Source organism: Perognathus longimembris, chromosome 24 (genome assembly GCF_023159225.1).
Source record: "Perognathus longimembris pacificus isolate PPM17 chromosome 24, ASM2315922v1, whole genome shotgun sequence".
NCBI lineage: Eukaryota > Metazoa > Chordata > Mammalia > Rodentia > Heteromyidae > Perognathus > Perognathus longimembris.
In genome coordinates, this window is record NC_063184.1 from 19,253,476 (window position 1) to 19,279,504 (window position 26,029).

The window sequence follows — 26,029 nt, forward strand, 5'->3', positions numbered from 1 at the left end:
AAACATTTTTTTTCTCTATGGATGAATCTGGTTTTTGACTACTTTATTTGCAAACTAGATATAATCTGTTTCTCAAAAACTTCCATCCATCTTGTGTACTGTTGTTGAGTTTTACTTTTTGAAGTAGATCTCAAACCTGTAAGAAAATCAGAAGTGATCCAAGGGATTTGTTTTCATCCTAAAATGTTTTAGGGTAAGTTGTGAGCACAATGGCTTGCACATAGACAACTATGGTAATTTCCTCAATGACCACAGTACATAATGGAAGCCAGGAAATGATACTGATACATTGCCTACCCTTACCAGTGCTTAGATTTCACTTAGTTGCCCAGTTGACCCAGTAATGCCTTTTAAAACAGAGCAATCCAGTTGAGAACCAGGCATCATATTGGTCTTTTTTAGTCCTTCATTGTTACTGTCCTGATCCTTCTGAAGACTCTCAACTAGTTGTTGTATAGAATTCCCTTCAGTTTGAGTTTGCCTGCCATTTCCTCAGGCTTCGCTTCAGGCCCTGCATCTTTGGCAGGACTGGTCCATAAGGATGCTGGGTCCTCATTACATCTTGTCAGTTACTACTGATTTCTGTTCTCATTGCTCACAATGGTCACTTGATTAAGGTGCTGTCTGCCAAGCATCTCAACCCTATAGTTACTTTTGCTCCTTTGAAACTATGTGAATAGCCCATTTCTCACCAGAATTTTCAATTAATTAAGTTAATTAACATATCAATAAGAACTTATGGCCTCCTTTTATTTCCTGTGTGATTTCATCTTTACTCTCATTTCTCACTTTGATATTTGGCCATTGGCGGTCCTTTCATGCTGACTCTTGTGCCCCTCCTTTTTTTTTTTTTTTTTTAAACTCCCATCTGTCTTTGGTAATTCCTTGCTTTCTGATAGGATGTTTCCGTCACCTTTTGGAACTTCACTCTGTCATCTTTTGTGATCAATCATTGCTCCAAAGAGTTTTGTTTCCTTTGAAGGGAAAATGTGGTTAGAAGCTAAGTTTGGCTGGTTGGTATATCCATTGCTGTTTAGAGTGTCACTGCTTTTGGGTTCTCCTTGTGGACAGGACTGTGAATATATACACATACTTACATTTTTTTCTGTGTTTGTATATTAAAAAAACACATGTGAGTTCACAGAGATACCTCAAATTCCTATCTGATATCACAGAATTTAATCTGGTTTCTTTCTTTTCTGTGTTCATAGCTGCTACCTTTGACAGATTTCTCTCTTCCATTATTCATAATGTTATTTGATTAAACTGCTCCTATATAAGCAGGCATCAGTTGCTGCCTCTGCTCCTCATTGTATGTCTAGTCCTTTATCAATTGTTCCAATATCCTGTACCATAACCTACACTCCATTGACACTCTGGAACTCTGCTGTGGCTTCACAGAGAGGTCTGTCTTGCTTGGTCCCAACAAAAGAATGACCTCTCAAAAGGCACTGGTGGCTCACACCTGTAATGCTAAGGTAAGAAGATTCTAAGACACAAAGCCAGTCCAGATAGGAAAGTCTATGAGACTCTTATCTTTAATTATCAAAAAGCCAGAGGTGGAGCCGTGGCTCAAGTGGTAAAGTGCCAGCCTTGAGTGGAAAAAAGGTGAAGGACAGTGCCCAGGCCCTGAATTCAAACCCCAGCACACACACACACACACACACACACACACACACACACACACACCCCTCTTTTTTCCCTTTGTCCTTCATAATTTTAAAGATAGCCACTGTATCATTTCAGCACCTTCTGTTTTCCATCTTGAAAATCTCGTGGCTCATGCACTTGTTTCCTATTCCATTTCCAGATTTTGCTTTGCCCTGGTCATGGTGGTCTGTCTCACATCTCCTTTGGATACACCTCTGTTAATATAGTAACCAGAATGGAGCATCATTTTTGAAAGTTATTCCAACCATCTGGAGAGCAGTGGGCCATTACTCTTGAACTCACTCAGGCAGAGCTAAGTCTAGAGGCTGGAGCCTCTGCTTCCACGGTGATTTGACTTTGAGTAAGTTACCCTCACAGATTAGGGAGCAATTTTTAGTTAGTCCTCTGAGAAACAGAGGAAATAATTTTCCAAAGAGTCATTATCCACCAGTAGTATGTACGAGATCCAGAGATTATGTACATGCAAGTGCCTTGTGAGAAGTAAATCTTTCAATTCATATTAGCTGAGGCAAAACTGCATGTACCTTTCTTGACAGCTAGGCAGTGCCCTTGGTAGTGGGTAAATTTCTAGTGAATTAAAACCTTTACCTCATTCTCAAGTAAACTTCTGTTAGCCCTATATCCCTAGCTTAAATGTTCATTAGAAGCCTTAACTTTCCAGGGAACAATTTGAGTTTATATTCAGCACTATATTTGTCTCCGCCTGAAATGTTTTATTTTGGCTCAGTGGGTTTTCAAACTGTATTACCAGCAACTTCAGGCTTCTCTGAGAGGTGTTCAGGGGTTGGAGGTAGATTTGTGTAGAGACAGGCTGAACTACTCTTGTTTTCCTGTAGAAGAGCTTGGCTATTCATTTTGGTATTTCTGGATGCCATGAAGATAATTCTTTCTGTCATGGTGACAAAATGCTTGAGTAATTAGCTTATTTGGGGTCCTAGTTCCATGGTTGTTTGGGCCTGTGGGAGCCCAGTACAGAGCGGTAAGAAAGTGTGTTAGAGGAAGCTGCTGACCTCATGGTGGCTCAGAAGCCAAGAGAGAAAGAGGAAGGGGTCAAGGTCTCGATGCCCCATTGAGGGCATCTCCCCCTTCCTCCAGCCCAATGATCTAACTTCCTCCACGGAGCCTCCTGACTTCTCCAAGTGTCCACCACCTCCCAATAGTGCCACAAGTTGGCTCCAAGTCTTTCGGGGAACATTTCCAAGCCATAGCCAAAGGGTCTTGCTTGAGTTAAAGAAGAAAACGGAAAGCTATTGTAACCTTTAGTGCTTTGTGTTTTGAATCTTGATGGCTAAGGTAGGTTTACCAAAAGTTATAGTTACTACCGGCTTTTCTCTCTCAACTCTCCTCCAGTCTTCTCATTCACCGGAGGTGGTTTCTGTAGAAGGTATGTAGCTGAGATGCATCAGCAAATTGGAAAACCAGTGTTTCCACTGGGAATCTGACTCAGTAGCTCTAACTAGGCTAGGATTCATGGAATTAGTATTTAAATAGAAACTCAACTACAGGTCATTGTTATGCTCAGACAGGGTTGAGGGGCTGTGGCTGGTTTTGGGGGGTTGTGGGAGTGAGGGAGGCACTTTCTCCTTCCCATTGCAGTCAGGACAGGACATGGGTGTGAAGTAAGGCAGGATGGAAAACCAAAGAGTGACTGACTTTCCCCAGTACATAAACTGTTGCTGTTTTGCTTACCCACCCCCAGACAAAAGTAGCCTACTTAATCCCTTGTGGAATTCTTCTTAATCCAAAAATTCCAGTTTATTTTTAAACCTGAAAGCCCTGCAAACAGAATGAGAAAAATCTCTAATGAGAACTTGTTGTGCTGCATTCTACCCATCATCCTGATCCAGAGCTAGAGCCAGTTATTCAGCTGACAGGCCGGTGAAGAAGGGACTTTCTGACCCTCTGCCCCTTGCTTGTCACGACTGCTCTGCATGTGTCAGCGCTATGCGCTCCTCTGACCCATAGCGAGCTGCCATGCCTTCAAAACCAGCTTCCCTAGGTCTGTTGCTCTACCTTTGGCCTGTTACCTGCTGTCACCAATCCTTTCTAGGGGGAGGCGTGGCTTGCTGCACGGAGGGGCGTGGCTTGCTGTGGGGTGCCTCTTATCTGTCAGTTTTCTTTAAAAAGAAGTTTCAATGTATGTGGTTAAGATTATGCACAATGGGTTTTCCCATTGTTTTCTTCTTAATCCCCCCTCTCTCCCTCCTCTCTCCCTCCCTTCCTCTCTTCCTCCCTCCCTTCCTCTCTTCCTCCCTTCCTTCCTCTCTCTCTCCCTTCCTTCCTCTCTCCTTTCCTCCCTTTTCAGTTCCTCCCTTCCTTTTCTCCCCCTTCTCTATTTCCCTCCTTTTCTCCCTCTCTTCCTCCCTTCTACCCTCCCCTTTCCCCCCTCTCCTTTCCTACCTGGTCCCTTCTTTGTTTTCTCCCTTCCTCCCTTTCCTTCTTTCCCTCTTTCTTTCCTTTTCCTATTCTCTTTAAAAACTATGCTTTTTGATTGGTTCCTAAAATGGAAATCTGTTGAAAGAATAAACTTTGGAATAAAAGTCTATATTATATTTCTTTCTGTGACACTTTATTGAGATTAAGCATAGCTTCTAGAAAGAAACAGAGCAAAAACAAACAACCCAAATGAGAATGGCGTGCAAGCCTCATGCTTATCCTTGTTATTTTATCCATATGTATCTAAAAGATTGCTAATTACAAATGGCACGGTATAATTTTTAAGTATATAATCACAAAGCTCAGGCACAAAATATGTTTGGAAATGGATGGCAAAATATTTGGCTCCTCTCATTGAGGAGTCAGTGATATTCTACATATCTTCCAGCTACTAGTTACTATTTGGGTATGTATTGCAAGACATAGAACTCTTTCACTTGTCAAAATTTTTTTTCTCTAAATTGTAATTGGCACTAAGACTTGAATTTCTAAAAAATCTGGAGGGAACAGCTGGTGCTCTAATAAATATTCAGGCCAGCTATTTTAATGCTTTGTACTCAATTAAGTAGTCCGAATAAAAGTAGAACACTTGACTTAAGCATTTTCCAAAGTATAATGTTTTGCTTCCAACAAAAATTTCCCCCAGTGTTATTTCCCCTGAAGCAGCCTTAAAACTTTGTTCTTCCAAGTAGGTGGTTGTACTTGCTAATGATGTAGCTCTTGCTCCCAAATAGCTCTGTTCTGAGCTATGATACAGTCACTAGGGCTCAGCCCTTTAAATGATGGTCAGCTACCCTTTCAGGAGAGTTTTTGTTTTAATGGAATGGTCTCCTAGTCCTGGAGAATTCTTGATCTGGCCTAATGTTAGAGAGTGACACATATGTCTTATACTAGAACTCTGGTGATGGGCAGGCAAAGGTGTCTGCTATTGACTTTGGGCTTCACGCATATCTGGGTTTTTTACCTAGCCCCATTCCCAGCCTTGTGACCTTACAAAAGTTATTTCTCTGTGCTCTACTTGAGTCTCTTCATTATATCTGAAGTTCATGCTTAGTAGTATTTTGAGTGCTGGTGATTGAATTCAGGGCTTCTGACTTGCTAGCAAGCTACATTCTTGTCCTAATTAATATTATTAATAGGAATCTCAAGACCAAGGATCTGTCTCAGAGTCTGAGGATGATGGAGTAAAAACTTATAAATTGGCTGGAATCCCCCACACCTATTGTCTTTTCTTGTTTTTCCTTCCTTCCTTCCAGCACTATTAAGATAATCTCACTTTGTGTTATATATATTTTGGTTCTCTGTAATGTTCTGCCTACATAAGTGCATTCTCAAAATAACTAAAGGAGAAAAAGATCTAGCCAGTGCTCACAATGTTCTTTTCATTGTCTGTGAATGGCATGTAATTCTTATCATAAAGACCAGACCATGAACTCTCAGCTATTGTTGGTTGTTAATTTTTACCCCTTTTCTTTACCCAGAGTCATTCTTCATTTTCTTTGCAAAAGCACAACCACATGTCCCATATTAGTATTTTGTACTGTATTTTGGGTGATCAGTTCTTGTGTTATAGGTTTAATATCTGAGGTGGTGGGTATTGGCCAGGGGGCCAGGGGGCCAGGGCAGGGGAGAGGACAGATAGAAGCATTATAGAATAATATACATGGCTGTAACTATATCTCTTCTGCTTTTTCTGTATCATAAACATTGCCTGTGTCTATTCTATTTCAGACACATTTTCAGCCCGAAAAGAGTCAGTGATGCAAATAGCTTGGCTCTTCCCGTCCATGTGCGTTGGGGGGGGGGGGGTGGTCATAGGAGACAGGATTTTGGCCTGAACTACCTGGATCATTGCCTGCCTGTGCCACCCATCTGGGTGAATGAGTGACTGGCCAGCCTCTCTTCTGGGGCATAAATGGGATGGACTGAGAGTTTTTTGTGCCCTTTTGTCCCCAATACTGCTGCATGATGCAGAAGACACAAGCTGTCATATCTTCAAGCATAACCTTCCTTCTAACAGCTCACTCAGCTGTGGGAGGAGAGGGCAGAGCATGCAAAATGGAGGTGTGAGGAGCTTGTCACTTATTCCCATGTAGGAGGCATGCTGGGAACTCTCAAGGGGAGAAGATGGATGAAAGAGACCATTAAGTCAACTTTTTGTGCGTTTATTCTCTAGTATTCATTTGTAAAAAGCAGTGATATTTATTGCATTCCAGAATTTTATAAAAAGGATAGTACTAATGATCTTGTTTCTTTCTTTCTTTTTCTTTTTTTGGCAGGACTGAGGTTCAAGTGTAGAATCTTGAGCAAAGGAATCACTTGCTCTACCGTTTGAGCCACTCCTCCAGCCCTTGCTTTGGCTTATAAGATCACTGTAGGTAGTCCAGATTTGCTTTGAACTGCAGATCCTGCTGCCTCAGATTCCTGACTACTGGGATCATAAGTGCTCAGCTGATAGTAATCTTTAGTGTACTAGACACCTGTCCCTCCTTTAATTGCTGGGTTAGATTCATTTATCCATGTCATCATCCAAGAAGGGATTGCTACTTTCCAGTGGGAAAACACAAACCAAGTCACCTCCTTACCTTCTGACCTCTAGCCAATATTCACCAGTGTCAGAAGGAGCAAGGATCCTCTGATGGTCCAAAACAGTGGGTGCCAAAGGATGATCATTTGCAAGGGTGGTCATTCGCAGCTATGCCCACTGGTTTAGACAGACTCTTGTGCCCTCCCAGAGTTTCTCAGATTTTAGTGCGCATCCCAATATTCAGATCAGTGGGCCAGAGATCTGAGCTGTACCTTTCACAAACTCCCAGCTGATGCTATACTTGTGGTCTACTCATTACACTTTTCTTTTTTAATCTGCTGGTACTAGGGCTTGAGTTCAAGTCCTGAGCACCATCCTGTATTCCTTTAGCTCAAGGCTAGCACGCTACTGCTTGAACCATAGCTCCACTTTTGGCTTTTTGATGACTAACTGGAGATGAGAGTCTCACTCAAGGGACTTTCCTACTGAGGCTGACTTGCAACTATGGGTCTCTGATCTCAACCATCTAAAGAGCTGGGATTATAGGCATGAGCCACCTGCTCACAGTCCCAAGGATCCAGCTAGTTTCAAACTTGCTCTTTTTCTTTGAAATGGCTTTGCTTGTAAAACCCTAAGCATACTATTTAAAAAAGAAAACTTCAAATAAATACCATGATTCAAATGAATACAATGATAATAATTTGCCTTAGTTAACTTGTAGGTAGCTCTTGGGGCTGGCTGGTCAGGCCTGTTTGCTTTGTTAAAGGAGTTAACAAGTTTGACATTCTGGTGGCAAATGGAGACTTTCTTCTTGACTAGGGAAAGGGATGAAAAGACAGCTGAAAGGAAATAGCATTCTAATTGACAGTGACTTCAACCTATAGTGTAAAATTGTCTTCTGGTAGCCCAGATTACTAGGACTTTTACTCCCAGGAAACACTGTGTTTAGGCAGAACTGGGTTTGTGAACTAAAACCAGAGAGATGCCTGAATCTGAGGAGCTGAAGTGGGTGGAGAATGGGTTAAACTTTTGGTTCATTTCATTTTCTGTTAGGGTGGGGGAAAGCATCTCTCACTTTGAAAAGTTGGGCAACCCCCCCCCCAACCTCACTCCCATGAGTGGTTAGATCTTAGAAATAAACAAGGCTAGACAATTGAATCTCAGGCGTGCAGGAAGTTAACCCTTAAATGCTTAGGAAATCTCTCAACTGGCTTTGTACTCTCTTCTTCACTGCTAACTGTTGCTTACCTTGCACATTGAAACAAGTGTTTTCATTTGATGTATTTTTAGGGTGGGACACTTTCTTCTTGTTTTTCTCTTGTAAAAATGAATATGGCAACACTGGTGTAGCATCTTTAAGGAAAAGAAGGTCACTACAATCCTAACAATACTTTGTTCTGGATCAGCTACAACAAAATTGGAACCTCCTACTCAAATGCACTCAAGAACACGAACACCCACGTCCAAAACATACAACACAATGTGCTTCAAGTTCCTATGGTAATCACCTATGAGGATTGGAATTTAACAAACTGAAGTTCTCTTATCACGGTTCCTTAATTATATCTGTAAATCGATCCACTGATCTATCTGTCTATCTGTCTATCTATCTATCTATCTATCTATCTAGCTAGCTAGCAACTATATATATTTTTTTGCTGGCACTAGGACTGGACTCTGGGCTTTACCTTCCTGCTCAACTTTTCTGCTGAAGACTGGTGCGCTCTCATGCACTAACATGCCTCTTTGTGTGACTTTTTGCTGATTAGTTGGATCAATGAGAGTCTCTCAAGGTTTGTGTTCCCCAGGCTAGCTTCAAACCACAATCTTCAGATCTCAGCTTCCTGAGTAGCTAAGATTACAGGCTTGAGCCTTGGCCTCTGGCTCAGCTCCTTAATTTAAAGGTGAAATCAGCTGTTACATCACTAGCACGAGGCATTTATTCTGACTTTTCTGTTATCCCCTTTCCCTGCCCCAGCCCCTGCTTGAGGATGACATTTAGATTAAGTGTTTTTAGCATACAGAACAATACTTTGTGTACCATCCAAACATCAATTTCACCCAACCAGAAAAAAAAAGTCTAATCAATAAATCTCCTGTAGGCATTTGAAAAACCCTGCACTTTTAAAGGAGGGAATTACCAGTGTTAAGTAACTGGGAAACAAAAACTCAAAGCTTGAGGCTCTTTGTTTTAAATGTTCTCCTTCCTATATTGCAAGCATATGTCTGTATAGAACATGTATATTCAGGCCACTTGCGTTGCCCACTTTGACCCAAGATAGAAGGAAGCTGATGGCCCACACGAGTGATGATTATTCATTGCAGAATTACAATTCTTAGGAAATTGTGTATCTTTAGTACCAATTCTCTTAGCTTTCTCCATTGATTTTTGAAAGATGAAGTTGAGTGAAGAGATGCCGGATGATAGAGCTGTCTGTGACATTTTCATTTTGTTTCCTTCAGTGTGGAAGGTTTAATAATTCTGAGTATTATCACCAAACGTGTTGAGAGATTTAAAATTTCTATCCAGTGAGGGCTTTCAGCAAAGTTGGAAAGTTGGATAGCAGTGTTTTGTACACCTTTCCTTAAATACAAGTTCAGTAGTTAATTGTATTTTCTAGGCAGATACTCTTCCAGTTGACCTATACCTCCAGCCCTTTCTGCTCCAGTTATGTTTTAGATAGGGTCTTATTTTTTATGCAGTCTGGACTGGACAGGCTTCCTCCCATTTATGCTTCCTGCCGTAGCTGAGGTGACAGATACACACTACCACCCCCAGCCTTTTCTCTGGACAGAGGTCTCGCAAACTCTTTGCTCAGGCTGGCTTGGAACCACAAGCCTCTTGATGTCACCCCCCACCCCCATAGTTGGGATGATAATCACACACCACTGTGCCCAACTATTGATTGAGATGAGTGTCTCATGTCCTTTTTGCCAAGGCTCAAGCCACAATCCTTCCTATTTCCACCTGACATGTAGCTAGGATAATAGGTGTGAGCCACTGATACTTAACTCAAGGATCGGCATGTTAGAAGTAAGGGGAAAGGAATCTCCAAGAAACCATCGGATCAGCTCTTATATTTTGTGAAATATGTATCTATTCCATTTAAATAGTCAGGTATATATCCTTGGATTTGGAAAATATATTATCTATATATCCTTAATGACTATTAAATACTGATCTTTATTTTTAAACTCTTTTTAAAAAGGCATGAATATGTATTCTCTTTGGCAAAATGAAAAAGGAATTATCTAAATTACCTTATGACCACTGTACATTTTTATTTATAAGAGTAAAATTTCCTTATCATAGTGTGCTTATAGATATGCAAACTGTGTAAGTCTTGTGTGTGTGTGCGCATGCATGCATACGTGCACATGTACAGAATTCGGGGGGGGGGAGGGCAGTTCTGGGCATTGTCCTAGTACTCTCTTGCTCAAGGCTAGCTCTCTACCACTTGAGCCAGAGTTCTACTTCTGGCCTTTTGAGGTTAATTGGAGAAGAGTCTTTAGAACTTTTCCTGCCCAGGGCCAGCTTCAAACCATGATCTCCAGATCTCGGCCTTCTGAGTAGCTAGGGTTACAGACATGAACCTTTAGCAACTGGATTTTTGGCGGAGTGGCGTGGGAAGGAGGTAATTAAACTTTTGTGATGTTAAAATAGAGAGATCAATTTTGGCACCTACCATATTTTTGGTTCTTCAGTGGAGACTAGAAAATAGACTCTTTGAACCACACAGTTATTGCTTCGTAGCTGGAGGTAACCAGTGGCTCATTAATTATTGCTGAGAGCCTTTCAAAACACAATTTTTATTTTTAAGGGCCCTTCCTATGGAATTTCCCTCTGTGCAGCTTTAATTCTAGATTTGAGAAGACAAAAAGTTTTGCTGTTGGGTAACTGGACTTTTCTGTCTCTAAAAAGTTTAACCTGTGAGAAGAAAAGTTGGAATTTTTTTTTTGAACAAGAATGCCTGTGCCAATATTAAATTCCTTATTCTTTTGGCCAGTTTTTCTTGGGCCTAAGCTTTGGAGCTATGCTTAATTAGTCATATATAGGCCTGATTATATAGTCTTAGCATTTATATGTTGCAAAGAACACTAATAATCATTTAGACGTTGTGGGGACTGCTTTCTCTGCTCCGGCTCAAATTCTTATTTTCTCTCTTATTATCCTCGCATCGCCTTCTCCCCCAACCCTCGGCCTGCAGGTTTGTCGGGGTGAGACGTGGGGATGTCTCCGTCCTGGCGGGCGCGCGACCCGCGTGGCAATGTGACCGCTATCCTACTCTGGGAGCCACGGACATAGACCACGGGTCAGCTTCTGAGAGCGAACTGACTTTATTGAGAAAGGGACAAGGGTAGATGATCCGGGGGAAGGGGGTTGGCCAGGATTCCCATAGGCCAAAAGGCTGTCACTTGACCTCCAAGGGGCTGGTCACTTGACCTCCAAGGGGCTACGTCACTCTGAGTGCGCCAAACCAGGGCGGGGCTGGTAGGCGCCAGGCTGGCTGCCAGCTAAGTCGGGGGTCTCTTATCGGACCGGTTTCTCCAGATTCCAATGTAGAGAGGATGGAAGGGCTGCATTCCCCAGCTGGGGGAGGTGCCTCAGGCCCCTTCCATCTAGGGGGGAAGATGGACCCCAACAAGACGTCTTCTATTTTCACTTGTCTTTCTCTAGTCTTCTCTTTTAACAGTGGAATCTCTTTTTGTACCTTCCAACCAAGATTTCAAGGAAAGCCCTCACTTTATAAAATAGGAAGCAGAGCTGCTGTTCTTGCAAGCCCAGCAGCTTGGGGGCCTCACTTGGTAGGGACAGACTATGGTGGGGCCCATGGGAATCCTTGCGTTAACTGAGGCTGGTGGAGAAGTTGCCTGAGGACTACACATTTGGCCAGTGTTGTTTGTTGGTAGGCTGTATGCCCCAGATTGCCTAAGTTGCCAAATGTCAGGGCTTTGAATCCACTTAGTTCTACTCAATAGCTTTTTTTTTTTTTTTAGATATAGTCATTTTGCTAACCATCAACCTTTTTAGGTTAAGTAACTTTTCAAATAATTTATTAGACTCCCTGTGTAGTTGTTAAGTTAGCCCAAACACAAAGGTTTCCAGTGAAGGTCCATAGGAGATTGCACATGGAATAGATTAGGCTTGGTGGCCTGGGCGTCATTTGAAATTCTTTGCCTTCTCTAATATTGTTCATGTTTCATTTAAACAAGCTGTTAGGAGTTTCAAGATTCTGTGGCAATAAACGTCATCTACAAATTTACATGTTAGGCTCAGTTGTTTATTATTAAATGCACATATCCATGGAATTCACTTTATTGTGTATTTTTCATGGATGAGCTCCAGAGAGTATAAGATTATATATATATATAATGTGTTAATATTTATTACTATAATATATATGTTTATGTATATGTATATATTACACATTAAAGGGAACATTTATTCTATTTCTGTCATCCATTTACTCTCCCAAGCGTGGCAAAGAAGGTTTTAGTGTTTAAGGTCCTCGCTAACAGTGAAACTTTCTAGGTTTGGATGCACATGGGTCTTGACACCTCCAAGCTATGTGACCTAGGGCAATTATTTTACTACTCAGAACTATTGAAAGAGGGTAATCCCAGGCCAGGTGTAAGAGTACATGCCCATAATCCCAACTACACGGAAGATGGAGATAGGAGGATCAGGGACAGAGATCACACTGGGCAAAAGCATGTGAGACCCTAGCTGAGAAATTATAATAAAGCCAAAATGGCTGGAGGGTTTGCCTCCAGTGGTTGTTATTCCTGCCAACGAGAAGCTCGGGGCCCAGTCTCAGCCTCCCGTGCTAGGGACCTGCCCTCTCTGCGACAGAACTGGTTGCTTTTCAAATGTGATTGGTCATCATCCTTCCAGGGACTGAGACCTGATCGCCACCCTTTGTCCTAGCACCTGGCGCTGCAGGGTTCCTAGACAGGCCAGGGGCCCGGACCCTTCTTCTCAGATCACTTCCTCTCAGGTTGGGCTGCAGCTGCTCGTCATGGCTGAGTCTGGCCCTCCTTGCTTCTATGCCCAATGCCTACATTTCTTACCTCTTTCCTACAGGTTCATGTTGAGGCCACAGGGAAAAAAACACCCAACTGTGTTCTTTTTTGTAATAGTAGGGTATACAGTACATGATCGCTTCAATAAAATAACACATAAATATGCCTGTAAAACTATGTAAAGTATAATAAGTACTCAGTAACTATTGATCAAAATAAGTTATTTGACTGACTCAAAAGTAATGTTTTTAGAAAAAGAAAGTCATTTTCTTAGCTGAGGAACAAAATTAGCATCCATCTGGGCCCCGCTGCAAAAAAAAAAAAATTGGTTTTGCATAAATTGGTATGTGTATGATGTTGCTTAATTTATTAATAAACATTTTTTTCTGATGATAATTACAGATTCTCTTAATTGAATTTGTGTTTGCATGCTCACAATTAATTTTACACAAATGGTGTTTGTGAGCTGCTGAACTTGAAGGCATCTGGCATCCTCAGTTGTTTTCCATTGTCTGAGAAGTAAAATTCTAGGTCTAAAAGAAAGCACTGATGTGTGTATGAGAGAGACACACACACACACACAGACAGAGACAGAGAGACACGGACATATAGAGAGAGACATGGAGAGAGAGAGGAGAGAGGGAGAAAGAGAGAGAGAGAAAGAGAGATAGAGAGAGATAGAGAGAGAACACACCTCCTCCCTTGAAGGTACTTCCCTACTTTTCTGTGTATATTTGCTAAGGGGAATTTGGTCGGATCATTTTTTATTTTCCAAGATGTCATTAGTGATGTCTCTTCCTTCCACGATACAGATGAAGAATCCTGAAGCAAAAGTTTGGCCTGGATTCAGACCATCCTTTGTCATTCCATCTGAGTCCTTTTCTTTCTTTCTTTCTTTCCTTTCATTTCCTTTCTCTTTCCTTCCTTCCTTCCTTCCTTCCTTCCTTCCTTCCTTCCTTCCTTCCTTCCTTCCTTCCTTCCTCCTTCCCTTCCTTCCTTCCTCCCTCCCTCCCTCTCTCTCTCTTTCTTTCTTTCTTTCTTTCTTTCTCTTTCCATCTTCCTTTCTTTCTCTTTCCTTCTTCCTTTCTTTCCCTCTCTCTTTTCCTTTCTCCTTCCTTCCTTCCTTCCTTCCTTCCTTCCTTCCTTCCTTCCTTCCTTCCTTCCTCTCTCTCTCTCTCTCTCTCTCTCTCTCTCTCTCTCTCTCTCTCTTCCTCTTTTGATCATGACTGCATTTCTAAGCACAGACAGGTTGCTAAGGGCAGAAAGGTGAACAGACAGAAAGAGATGGAAGCCGGGCTGCGAGGCCACCTTGAGGCAAGGACATGCTGCAGACCCAGCAGTGGGCGTGAACAGGTCAGTCAGGAGTGTGTCACAGTCCCCTTCCAGTGAGTGTTGTTGCTGCTTGTGCAATCCATGACAGGAAGAACTGTAGTGGGTTCATAGGGGGAGGACCTGCCGGGGTCATGAACCTCCGAGGGATGGCTGTGTTCATTGTGTACATTTGGTGGCGCACACAGGTTTGGTGAAAATCCCAGATTCTTGTCATCTCCAACAAAGAACTGAATGAACACACGCACACGCACGCACACACACACACACACACACAAACACACACAGAGTGGTAAACTAAGGAGTTTTAAAGAAAGAGAGCTGGGCTCTGGGTAACCCTAGCTCCTCAGTAGGCTGAGATCTGAGGATGGTGGTTTGTAGCAGCCCAGAGAAAAATTCACGGGATTCTTTTTTTGTCAGTTGTGGGGCTTGAACTCTGGGCCTGGGCTCTGTTCCTGAGCTCTGCAGCTCAAGGCTAGCACTCTACCACTTGAGCCACAGTGCCACTTCTGGTTTTCTTGTGCTTAATTAGAGATAAGAGTCTCACAGACTTTCCTGCCTGGGCTGGCTTTGAACCACAATCCTCAGATCACAGCCTCCCGAGTAGCTAGGATTACAGGCGTGAGCCACCGGCGCCAGGCTCCATGGGACTCTTATCTCCAATTAATCACAGGAAAAGCTGGAAGTAGCACTGTGGCTCAAGTGGTAGAGCACTCACCTTGAGCAAAAGATGCTCAGGGACAGTGTCCAGGCCCAGAGTTCAAATCCTAGAACCTGCAAAGAGACAGCTAAAGTGGCTCAAGAGCAAATGTGCCATTAACTTTTCTGATTTCTAGGGTTCTGTGGGAGATGGTGGGGGGAGTTCATAGTAATGATAGTGGGCTGATCCAGGGAAATGAGCAGACATGACTTTGGCAGGTTCTGTACATGTGTGATGGTGCTGTGTTGTGGTTTTAAGCACTTGTGCATGGAGCCTGACTAGGAGAAGTCCTAACTACAAACTGACCACTAACTGTCTCCAAGGCAGAGCAGCCAAGGGAGGTACTGGGGAGGACATAAGACTCATGGTTGTGTCGTAGAAGAGAGGCCGTTGGGGTCAGCATCCTCTCCCCATAGCTAGCTGCCTCACTGGATTGGGTCACCTGTGCTCTGTGTGTCTTCATGGATATGCCAAGAATGCTCTGCTCCAGGGCCTTTGCTTCAGGCTGTGCGAGCAGTGAGCGGCCTACGGGATGATGCGATCTCCAGAGGACCAAGCGAAGGCTTGCTCATTGCGTGCTGGGAAAGCAAGAGACATGGGCGGATAGAACACCTGGGCCTGGAAAAAGAGCTGACAGTGGTAAAGTGTGGCCAAAGCAGTGGAGTGGAGTTAGGAGGGAACAGGATGAGCTAGCTTCAGAAGCAGCATGGGCCTGCTTGCCAGCGACTGGAGGCTGGCTTCTAAGCTTGCTCTTTGGCATTGATGGAATGCATTGCTTGGAAGCCATTCGTTGACCAAGCCTGGGACAATGACATGAAGCTCACCTCCACGTGGGCAGAGGCTTTGGAGAAGCATTTATAATTAACAGGTGTGCAACCGATAAGAGCCAAGTAGGAACATTTGTCCAGCACAATGTTCCCCCCCCCCTCCTGTGTATACTTTTTCTTTGTGATTTGTCTACAGAAGTCTATTTACTTCTTATCTACACTCGGTTTTTGCTCCGTTTTTCCAGCAGAATAATGTGTCTCGTAGCAATTAGGCTGAAATGAAGATTGTGCATGGGAAGAGGGCTCTGGGGCTCAGGTAAGCGGACTGAGATGTTGAAACCACATTCCTGTTGTTTCCAAGGTGAATCTCAACTGGCATTTAGTCAGAAGTGAATTCCAAATATTTCTCATTCATTTTAAGATAGGTAAAAATGATTCCCTGCCTGTAGCTGTTAGGTGAGCTCCAGGAGAATGCTTCTAGCATGTAGACTTCAGGGACTGAGTAAAAACAAAACAAAACAAAATAAAAACCAAAACAAAACTCAGGGATTAGAGAATGGATTTTCTGTGTATTATTTTGCTTTGAAATCGGTTCTTGCTGTGTAGCCCAGCCTGGTGATTTTTTTTCCTAAGTGCTGGGATTACAAGTATGTGCTACTATACCCAGCTGAGGGAGGAATTTTAATTGGAAAATATCTGTGAAGGCAAGACCCTCATCCCTGAGGGCTATCACATACAGCTACCCGAGTTGTGAACTGCACAGCTCACCCAGGAGAGAGTTGATATGGCATTCTGGGCTTTCGTGAATGGTATAGATGCTGGGTGATATTCTTGGTGAGAGTCTTGAACAAGGAGAGAAGAGAGATCGGAAGCTTTGGCACTGTGCACGAAGTGGAAAGAGATATTCACTAGGCCATGATAAGCCTGCGCACATGTGTTCAAGGTCATCATTTTGTTAATTCTCTCCTCTTGGGGTTTTATTTCCACTCACACATATGAATTGTACATATTTATGGGGTTACTTGTGAATGACTAGTTCATTGACCATTACCTTGAGTCTTGAGTCCAGGATATGTGTTATTAAAATGAAGAATCTACAAACCAGATTTCTTTCTGTTTTTCCTTTTCTTTTAATTGTACCTGAGAGGTGTTAGCCAGTTTTAACTTCTCAGCTTAATAGAGATCATATTATGTATGTAAAGGTATCTTTATTGTAGTAATTTTAGGAAATAAAGACATATTAAGATAAACTTTTCTTCAGCATTGGACATGCCTTTCATCCATCTCTGTCTTTCTCTCTGCCTGTCTCTCTCTTCCCTAGTGACACTGGGGATAGAACTCAGGGCCTGAAGCTAAGCTAGGCAAGAGCTCTACTGCTTGAGCCATATCTTTGGAGCTATAATGCAAAGTGATAGAACGCTACTAGTCTTGGGCGAAAGACCTCAGGAACAGCATGTAGGCCCTGAGTTCAAGCCCCATCACCATTAAAAAAAAAGTCTGTACAAAATAAAGATGTAAAAGGTTTTAAGCATTTAACTCTGCTACCACTGCTGTTATTTGTGTTTTTATTTTGGCAGTATTGTGGTTTTATACTTAGGGCCTCATGTTTACTAGACCTTTGTCCCTTGAGCCACATCCCCAATCCATTTTGCTTTAGTTACTTTTTTTGGATAGGGTTTTGTACTTTTGCTCTGGCCAGCCATAGACCACAATCTTCCTACCTCTGCTTCTGTTGTAGCTGGGATTATAAGCACATACCACTACACCTGGCTTGTTCTTAGAGATGGAGTCTTACTAACTTTTTTTGCCTAGGATGGTCTTGAATCACAGTTTTCCTATACCTAAATAGCTGACAGGCATGAGCCACCCCATCAGGCTGTTATTGTTATTCTTGCAAGTGTTTCAGGATTATGACCTTGATCTTTTCTAAACTTCCTCTAGCCCACTTGATGGTTGACAGGAAACCCTATTTAGCTGTTCAGTTTTCCAGCATATTTTCTTTGCAATTCTTGGCCACAAACATGTAAAAATAACTGGGTTTTGGTGACTCTCACCTGTAATCCTAGCTACACAGGAGGCTGAGATCAGAGGACTGTGGTTCAAAGCCAGACTGGGCAGGAAAGTCTGTGAGACTCTTAGCTCCACTGAACCACCACAAAGCTGGAAGTAGAGTTGTGGATCAAGTGGTAGGGTAGCTTTGAGCTGAGAAAACTCACAGAGGCCCTGTGTTCAAGCCTAGGACCAGAAAAAAAGAAAATTAGAGGAAATACGTAGGGCTGGGAATGTAGCTCAGTGATAGAGTCTAGAGTCTGTGCTTAGCATATGGAAATTCCTGGATCCAGTCCCAGGAGCAAGCAAAATCAACAACAATAGCAACAATAAAAATGAAAACCGACCACACACACATACACACACACACACACACACACACACACACACACACACACACACAAATCTATTGTAGAAGAGCAAGAAGGAGTTTCTGCATTTCCCTGCTGGCCGGTTGGATGGCACAGAGAGCCCGAGGGGGGTGGGAAATGCTCAGCTAGCAGCACAGTCTGCCACCCAGCACCTTTTCTCTGTTTGGCTCTGGGCAATCTGTTGTGTGCGTTTGTTTTCTTGTCTCTATTTTCCATGGGTTGGTCTTTGATGCACAGTAAATTGTTTGTTTTCTAAAGGAGAAAACCAAAGGTGAGTTTCACGGGTTAAAAACATAAGCTGGCTGGTAAACTGTGAGGTTTACAAGCTGCCGATTGAAGGGGCTCTGTTCTGCCTAGGCGGCCCACTGGAACCATGGGGTTTACTTTGTAGCAAACATTTCATTGGTGCCAATGCTGGGGCTTGAACTTAGGTCCTGGGCACTGTCCCTGAGCTCTTTTGCACAAGGCTAGCACTCTACCACTTGAGCCACATCTAGCTTTTTGTGGTTTATTGGAGATAAGAGTCTCAGACTTTCCTGCCTGGGCTGCCTTTGATCCATGATCCTTACATCTCAGCCTCCTGAGTAGATAGAATTATAGTCCTGAGCCACCAGTGCCTGGCTATAGCAAACATTTTATTTTAATATATGCAAAATGGCCACATTTAATAAGCAGGTTTGATTGCAGATAATATAACTACCCAGAAAAAAGGAAAGAAAGTTCTTTCCTGTATATCATTTCACAGTATTTGAATATATGAAAGGGAACATTCTAGAAACTTTAGGTTGTGGCTGTATCAGAAGTAATCCAGTCTTTGGTCACAAGTGTTTTCCTGTGTGTGTGTGTGTGTGTGTGTGTGTGTGCCTTCTCTGATTCCAGGAAAGGCCAATGCCTTGTGGAATTGGATGATATGACAACACAGATTGTTAGTACTTGTACTGAGAACTGGCCATCATAAGTGTGGGGAAATCTATGGTTTAATAAGCTGCACAGGGTGGCTGGTGTTCCTAGTGCTATTTGTTACATTGTCCATGACAAGCCCATCTTTGGGGTGAGTGTTGTGGCCATTCTAACCTTTGCCATCCATTTGTGTTTATCAGATTCTCTCAAAGGATAAATACCAGTCATTTTGTCATCTGTTTGAAATACAAGATTGTTCCTGAAACTAATGACAGACATGGGGGTTAGGGGGCATACACAGGTGATTTTTCAGCTTTTCTGAAATGCTGGGGGAAAAATGACTTGAATGCCAGCTCTGAGATCTGAGATGCAGGCCAGCTTCCCGTGTCCCTGAGAATTCTCATAGTGTCATCTTCAGTTATATTATTGGGTGACATGCTGCCTGTGTGGCTGCAAACCCCAAGGATTATTGAGCTGTTTAGGTGAGTCAGTCTTATTTAGATTACCGGGAGATTCATTGATTTGGGGGTGTGGGGGTAGCGTAGCTTTGCATTTCATTTTAGAACATTGTCGCCAGGCATTTTTCTGAGCTGTGTGAACAACATCACAAAGCCACCCTAAGGCAATTTAGTGTTACATAAGAAACTGGCTTGGCTGTCTTTTCCTCAGGCTTTTTTTTTTTTTTTTTTTTTTTTTCTGGCTGACCAGAGCCTTGGTACCTTTTGCACCATCGCCAGGGTGTGGGAATGTCATTTTGTAGTTTCCAGAGTCCCTGTGCAGACATCCTTGAGGCCAGAGTCCCTCCTCCCCCTGGCCTTCCTGCCACTGCCTCCTGCCCTCTGTGTCCATGCTTTGCTCTGTGCTGGAATAGACTTGTCCCTTTTCCATCTGCTAGTGACACTTCCGTCCTGCAGGCGACCTCTGCTTCCTGTTGCCTGCGGTGCAGCCTGATCCACTCTGATTTTCTCTGGGGATCACCTTGGGGTCCATTTCCCCTTCCTCTTCCCACTCTTTTGCTCCAAACAGCCTCCCCCCCCCCCCCCCCCCCGTGCCCTGGGAATAGCCTACCATACCACCCAGAACACCTGTTGTAAGTAGGCTAGGTCATGATCATGCGTTTCGGGGGGTGTTTGATTTGGTCTGCTGCATAGGCACGAGGTTTTAGGAGGAAGAGCCTCTGCCACGTGTATCATCCGTGGAGGTGGGTACCCAGGGCAGGGACCTCCAAGCAAGCCTGCCATAGGACCTGGTTTTGCATGGCGGTGTTCCTTTCTTTATGTTGTCTATGTGTAATTATGAATGGTGATCACTTCCAGGCTTTCAGAGTTGCTAAGTCATTTTGGGTAACATCATTTATGGTGTGTTTTGGTTTGGGTTGTTGTTTTGGAACTTGGGTTTTGAATTTGGGGCCCCAAACTTGCCAGGCAGATGCTTCCCCACCACACCAGCCCCCCCCTCTTTTTTGTGCTGAGTATTTTTAGGATAGAGTCTCACTTCCTGTCTACTTATATGCCTGGGCTGTGTTCCGCCTATTGTAGGCTTTCCGTGTAGCTAGGAAGACTGACAAGCACACCTATCAGCTGAGGAGTCTGGGAACTTTTCTGCCTGTGCTGGTGTTGAGCCACTGAATCGTGTGTGTGTGTGTGTGTGTGTGTGTGTGTGTGTGTGTGTGTGTGTGTGTGAAGTCTGTCAGGTAAAAAGTTCCATTGGCAGGCTCCTAGAACAGGAAAGCTGGGTTTGGGGTGTAATTCCAATCCTGGCTGAAAACAGTTTTTGTTCTAGAAGTGGACGGCATGCACAGATACGCACATTTGGTTTGTTTTTTTTTAAAAAAAATATTTTGAAGCAGCAGGGCCATTGTGTGTGCACCTGGGAGTCTGGAATGCGGGGCGGGGAGGTATCACCACAGCTAGAAACATGGAAACTAAGCCCAGGTGGCAGAGTGAAGGCACTTCTGAGGGGCAGAGCCAGACAGGCTTGATGGGAAGGGGGGAGGACGCCACTGCGCTTGCTCGAGAAGCAGATCCCATTCCAGAGTGGGTCATGTGTTTACTGGGGCACAGTGGTAGTCACCCACATACCTGGGCTTCTTCTCTGCCCCTGTTCATCCAAGCCACTCAAAGAAGCTAGAAGTTCCTGGGAGATCTGACTGAATTAACAAAATAATAACAGTAAAGACCTTACAGGCCTGGTGAGGCTCGGGCTTCTAAGCTCTGCTCTGGCCCAGGCCCCGGGAGACTCCCTCTTCTCTTTGACTTGATACTGACATGCGCCTGCCTGGGGGAAGGCTCAGAAGAGTGAGTGAGAACAGGCTTTGCAAGGCACTTTCACATGGCTGCGTCCTGCAGGGGTTGGGAGTGGAGGAGGGTGGTGTGTGTGTGTGTGTGTGTGTGTGTGTGTGTGTGTGTGTGTGTGTCACACTGGTCTGCAGATAACTTTTTAAGAAATCAGGTTCTCTAGCCTGACATCTCTAAACAAAACAGCACCAAGTCCCCATCAGGCCAGCTTCTGTGGCATCCTTGGGACCAGGTTTGAAGCAGGAGATTCCTTCCTATGGGCTCTGTGGGCCCAGGCATTCCAGGAAGGCCTTCAGGGGGCCCCCACAGTGAGAAAGAGGTGCCAGGAGCAACAGGAAGAACACAGACACTGTCAGGAGTGTTTGCCAGGGTGACACAGACACTGTGAGGATGGATGATGGATGAATGGCCAGGGTGATGGATGGTGCATGGGGAAGGTCACGTGATGGGGGGGGTTGCTAACCAGGCCCAGGTGACGGGCTGGCTTCCTCCCTCTTCTTGCAGAGGGTTGGCGAGGACGGAGCCTGGTGCTTGCCTCCGGATGTAGGAGATGGCGATGGTTTGTCAGCTCAGTGATTCAGCACAGTATTTTCAAAGGTTTCCTAGTGTTAAATATCTACAGCAGCCTGCGTCTGGATTGGCTGAAGAGAAAGGTGGGATGAGGTAATAATTCTCTGATGATTTTTATTGTTTTGAGTTCTGGCATCTCTTATGTTCTTGGCCAACCAGAACTAATCCAGCAGAGCTGTGACAATGCCTGGCATCGACTTCGGTGCCAAGTCCCAGCCCGTGAGCAGAAGAGAGCCGCAGAGATCTGTGAGGTGTCTTCCAGCTAACACTTGTTTTCTGTGGGTGTCTGTTGACTACTTCCTCCTCATGTCTTTAACCCTGAAACCTTGTTTTGTTTTTGGAAGGTACAGTGGTTTGAGAGAGAATCTCACTAGGTAGCCCAGGCAGATCTGGATCCTTCTTTTCCAACCTCCCGAGTGCTGAGATTACAGGCATGTGTCACCAAGCCCCGGCACTTTGCAGGACTTTTAAAAGTCACCAGGTTTCTGGTTGAGATTGTGTTAGGGAGAGAGGGGAGGGGTAAGGAAGAGTGATGGAGGGGTCCTGATTGGGATATATTGTATACACACGTAGAAATGTCACAACGAAACTCCCTCTTGTATAGGGAATGTAGTTTTAAAATAGTCACCAGGCTTCATTTCAAAGGGAGGAGGGCTTTGACTGCATTGTGACATAAAAATGAACCGGCTGCACAGAGCCCTTTAGCCGTGTCCCAAGGGAAGTCTGGGATCTAAGTGGACACGGGTGCTCCTACCTGTGGGTGCACACATGAAGGAGACCTGAGTAGATGTCACTTGCTTGAGTTGTGGGCTCAGTCTCACTGTGCGGGGTTTGCACGGCTCTTTCCCCGGGGTGAGAGGTGTCCAGTCTGCATTCAGTCCTGGGACGTTTGCAGAACGTGCCTGCCTGGGGCTACGGCACAAGCACACAGTGCACTGTGCTCTGGGGGCATCCAGGGCCTTGGAGGGAAGACACAGAGGTGATCACAAGGAAGAGGTGGGGAGGCCTGAGGATGGGTGGTCAGCACCGCTGTCCCTGGTCACCGAGGGTTTAGGAACCAGATGGGCAGAATAAGGACTCTAGGTGGTCTACCTTAGGTCTGCTGTGTATCCTGCTCTCAGTCATTCTGAGAACCCTTGCAGCTGCCTTGGGCAAACTCCTCTTGAAACTGGCCTTCTATGTGGCTGACCCTCAGAGGCCCCTGCTTCCTCATGAGCCTCCATTACCTAGACTCTACACCCCCCGAGGCCAGGCACCGTGGCCAGCCCAGCGGAAAGCATCCCCCGTGGATTGCACAAAACGCAAGCATTTGGGGAGCCTTTGGGATTGACTCCTGGAGTCTTTTTGGTGGCTCACTATTTATTAGCTTGTTTATCTAAGTCTAACAAGATATACTTAAAAATTAGATTAAAAATGTATTGCTGTTTATTACTTATTTATAGGAAATCGCAAATCCGTGGTAGTAGCTCATCATTTATTACTCATGGTTTACTCTTTTCATTCATTCATGAGCAGTTTCCACCTTTGGGCAGGGGACCAGACTTTTTCTTTCCATGATAAGTTGTTTTGTTGTTGTTGTTGTTGTTGTTTTGAGTCTTGCTTTTTTATCCCCCTCTGCTCTAGGGATTTTTCTTTAAACCTGATAATTATTTTGATAAATCTTTACCACTTGGCTAATGGCTTACAGCTAATTCTTTTCTATTAAATACCTTTTAGAGTGCTACCCATAAACCATTTGAGAAATCACATTTTATTAATGACTTCTGAGATTTAGCAGGAACTTAAATTGATAATAATGGAATATACTTCGGGTGGAGGAGCCTATGACAGACAGTGTTTTCAGTCTGAAAACAAGGCTAGAGACAGGGCAACACAGTTTATCATAAATCTAGGCCAAGGCATGAAAACAATAATACCAGGTTGGCGGGCAGATGTGGTAGGCACTGGTAGAAGTGAGGCTTGTAACGATTTATAACAAAATTCCTCCCAGTGACCCCGCAAGGTATGTGAACTCAACTTTACACACAATACAGATGAGTGTATAAGTGTTCTGAGTTGCCCTGTGCATTGTCTGTGATAAGAAAATGTAGCCTACTGCTTTTCATCTCATGTCTGCACCTTGATTTCACATTTTGTGGTTTGTTTTTGTGTGTCAGTCCTGGGGCTTGAACTCAGAGCCTTGGTACTGTCCCTGACCTCTAGTGTTCTCCCACTTGAGCCACAGCTCCAATTCTGGCTTTTGGGGGGTCGTTTATTGGATTTTCCTTTCCAAGCTGACTTTAAACCCTGATCCTCAGATCTCAGCCCCCCGCTGCTCCCCCACCCTCCCAGAGTAGCTAGAATTACAGGTGTGATTGAGTTAACATTTTGATGGTTATATTTATGCTTATAACTCTTCCTTTTTAGGGTTTACCAAAGATGGCAGTATTTAGGCTGAATTGATGAGAAGTAGTAAGATGGAGGATTTGTTGATTACAGAAAAGGTTTCTCTAGAGAGAGATAAAGCATTGCTAAGTTCTCTTGAGTGCTAAGCTATTTCTCTGTAGTAGTGCTCTGATCAATGATTTTGCTAATTATTTGTGTGGCTGGGCACTGTGTCTCGTGCCTGTAATCCTGCCTACTTGAGAAGTGGAGATTGGAAAGATCAAGACTCCAGGCCTGAGGCCAACTCAGGCCTAAGTGCGAGACCCGATCTCCTCAGTCCATTGCTGACACAGTCGTGTGCATCTGTCTTTCTCCCTGCATGTAACCAGATGGCTTGTGCTCCATGCCAGCCCATGTTATGTGAAAAAATAACAAAGGCAAGAAGGGCTGAGGAGTGGCTTAAGAGGTAGAGTATCTGCCTAGCAAGCCCCAGGCCCTGAGTTCCATCCTTAGTGTGTGGGGGAAAAAATAAACAAGATATACACACTTCACACCAGAGTTAATGGATTTAGCACAGAGAAGTTAGAGAGTTTGTTTGTGACTGGGTCGTCAGCCATGGCAAGTGGTTGAGATGGACTTAGGGAGTAAAGGGCAGCGTGGTAGAGTCCACAGTCTTCTGCCCTGTGTAGCTGCTTTCTTCCTGCTCCCCGTTGACCAAGGAATGTATATTGTCAAATTAACCATTGTTTCCAGGAGTTGCTGGAACTCTATGTTGTAAAGATGTGAGCTGTTTCAACCTTAATTTGGAAGAAAACTCAAAGGGAACAAAGCATGGAGCGGGGAGGTGCAGCTCAAAGGCCTTGAGTTCAGTCTATAGTAACTGCCCCAAACCAACCAACCAACCAACCAACCAACCTTCATCAGGCTATGGTGGGCTCTACATGCACAGGGAAGTTTGGGCACTTGGGAGATATATTTTGTCTTGTGTCAACTCCTGTTGTCAAATTGAACACAAGCCTACTTCCAGTTACTTGTTGATTGGTTGGTTAGACTGTAGGGTAGTTGTGCCCTTCAAACATGGTGTATAAGCTAATTTTGCCTTTTCAAACTCTTTAAAAACTAGTCCATACCTCATGATGGGAGACTGAGGGACTTCCACTAAGTCCTCTTGTCCAGAGAGCTATCACTCAGTGTATTTGTGCTTTCATGTTTGAAATGGGGAATGCAGTAAGGTGTTTAATACTACTCGAGTTAAAGAGCTCATCATCTGGGCTTGCTTTGGATTGCCCCAAGATTTTTGTGGCCGTGGTGTTTGTGGGAACGACATTTCCCCAGTCAGGGGATCTGTAGATACTTGAATGACTGTTTAGTCCCTAATACCGGTATCGAAATTCCAGGCATGTTGCCTGCAACTTCCAGTTTCCACAAATCTATGCCAATCTGCTCCTTTATAACCTAGTGCTATTGCTTTCTCCCCTTGTTTTATAGTTAATCTCACTGGCTCACAACAGTAGTCCAATCCAAAGAGTTACTATTTCTATGTCCAACCCAAACATTTTTTTATGTAAAAAGTATGCTTTGAGGTACAGCAACCTATGGACATCACACTTCTACTCTGGAGGGAGAAGAGGGATGTCATTTACAACCATTTTTACACACCAAAATTTTACTGCACACTTTGTTGCCATTGTAACCCAAGGGCCTTACTTATGTACTTAGAGCAAGACAACCATATCTGGGCTCTCTTCAGTTCTAGAAAAAATAGTCCCAAGTTGTTTTTCAGAGGATTGGGAGAGTAAGCAGTGCACACACATTTAGAAGAAACAGTTCTTATACTTTCATTCACTGGGTACTTCATTCATAGGTTTTTGATGCATTTGATGCATGGCAAAAGTCATGTGATTCTAGTTCCTTTTGTATTTTCTAGCACCTCTTTTAAATTTGGAATGATTTCAAACTTTGGAAAATGTTGCAAGAATCCTAAAGGAAGAGGAAGCTCTATATGGTTTCCCAGTGTCGACTCC

General features: G+C 43.9%; 1 protein-coding gene and 1 long non-coding RNA gene across 3 annotated transcripts in view; one reads left to right on the forward strand and one right to left on the reverse strand.

Moving 5' to 3' along the window:
- Positions 1 to 26,029, forward strand: part of Tspan5 (tetraspanin 5) — a 140,066-nt gene that overhangs the window by 8,137 nt on the left and 105,900 nt on the right. The gene's annotated exons all lie outside the window — the stretch shown is intronic.
- On the reverse strand, positions 1,218 to 17,562 carry LOC125341576. Its single transcript, XR_007209012.1, has 2 exons — positions 17,509 to 17,562; positions 1,218 to 1,465 (listed from the first exon to the last, which is right to left on the reverse strand). It is a non-coding gene; the product is annotated as an uncharacterized LOC125341576 (long non-coding RNA).